Consider the following 1,877-nt stretch of genomic DNA (forward strand, 5'->3'; position numbering starts at 1 on the left):
CTGCTATTTAAGCAATATATCAGGAGCTTTGTAATTAACTTTGATGCTTTTTGGCCCAACAAATACAATTTTGTTGAAATGTTTAGAAAACAATTCTTAAATTGCCCGTAAACAGTTCAAAAAACGTTAAAATAATTTAAAAATTTTACCAAGTATAGGAATTGATAAAATAAACATATGATATACATGTGTATATAAAATACACATGTATTGGGTGGATAGGCCCATAAGGAAAAAGAGATTTTCCCTGTGGGCCCCCGTCTGTGTTTATGTTGGGGGCCCATTTGGGCTACACATTGTTTTTTCCAAAATTAAATATTCACCAAATAGGAATAGTTTAAATTTAAAACTATTATTTTTTTTATATAAATTATTGTTACTTAGGTACCTACTGTTGTTTTTGACAATATAATAATACCACGACAAGTCAAGACTTTGCTTACGGATCTTTAACATAGTATTTTAAAATTTTTATTATTAATCAAAGACCGAAATATCCTCGTAGTCCCCCCCCCCACCAAATTGTTTTTTTGCAAATTTTTTTGGCCGATATTTAGAACGGAATTTTTACGAATTTGTACGACCTTATACGCGAAACTTTTCAAAAATCCCTTACATCCGAAAAAATCATTTTCCTCATTGCCATTTCCCCAGCCCAGTTATACATTTATTATATCTACTGGCTACAGATTTTTTGTATCTATTATTTATTAATTAATATATATAAATATATATATAATATATTGAAAACAAAATTATACATTTCTTTTTTTTTATACCTATTATTTATTAACTTTAATAGACTATACATTTTTATATTTATAATAAAAATAATTAATAAGCTATTTTATAATATGACTTTTCTTGCTTTTTTCTAAAATAGTCTTCATAAAAATCCGAGGCCTTCCAACAACGGCGGCCATAGGCAGTTGCCTATCCTTATGGTGAATATGGCTCTGTATACACCTATCTGTCTATCTATTAGTTATAAATTATATTCAAATTAATATTGGACGTTAAAAAAGTATTTCAAAAGTATTTCGAATACTGTATTCGGATTAATACTGCTCAAGTCTGTAACAAATCCCTATCGGCGCATGCAATCTTGCTTGCTTTCCAGAGGCTGAAACACGCAAAAATTCAACACTTTAGCTGGAGATGGGCGAACGCCGTCCTGCGACCAAATTCAAAATTATAAATTAAAACCAATTAAATCTGGTATCATGAAAATGTTTATAAATAACAAAAATAATAGTGATTTATAAATTATAGGTAAGTACATATAAATAGAAAATTTATTTTTTTTAGTTTATACATTTTCTGTTTTAATTTTAATCACGTAAGATGAAAAAAATAAAATAGTCTATAAAAATATATTTGAATTATGCTCAACCGAAAATTCAATATATTTCGACAGAAGAAACATAATAATATGAGCAATTTTTAGTAACGTCGGTGATGGGCTTGGTTATGGAGTCTTGTATTAAATTTTCACTCTTTTTGGCCCAATAAATACAATTTAATTGATATATTTTGATGAAAAAAAAAAAATTAAAATAGGTAATTGAAATTTGAAATATTGTCTGTAAATAGCTAAAAACAAGTCAAAATATTTTCAAAATGTTATGGTGTATAGAAAATTAGAATATAGACATTCAGTGAAATTTTCATGTATCTACAGTTATTCGCTTTTAAATTACAACAAAATAAGAAAATCGGTACTTGAGAAGTCGATTGAATATCCGATGTTGTAAAAATATGAACTTGAAACGCTCATAAAAATGTAATTTAACTTTCCGGTAGAGATTTCATTTTTGATAAAGGTAAACGAAATAATAAGAAATCTTGTACCTATTCAATTTCCAAATCCTATATTT

Source organism: Acyrthosiphon pisum, chromosome A2 (genome assembly GCF_005508785.2).
Source record: "Acyrthosiphon pisum isolate AL4f chromosome A2, pea_aphid_22Mar2018_4r6ur, whole genome shotgun sequence".
Lineage (NCBI taxonomy): Eukaryota > Metazoa > Arthropoda > Insecta > Hemiptera > Aphididae > Acyrthosiphon > Acyrthosiphon pisum.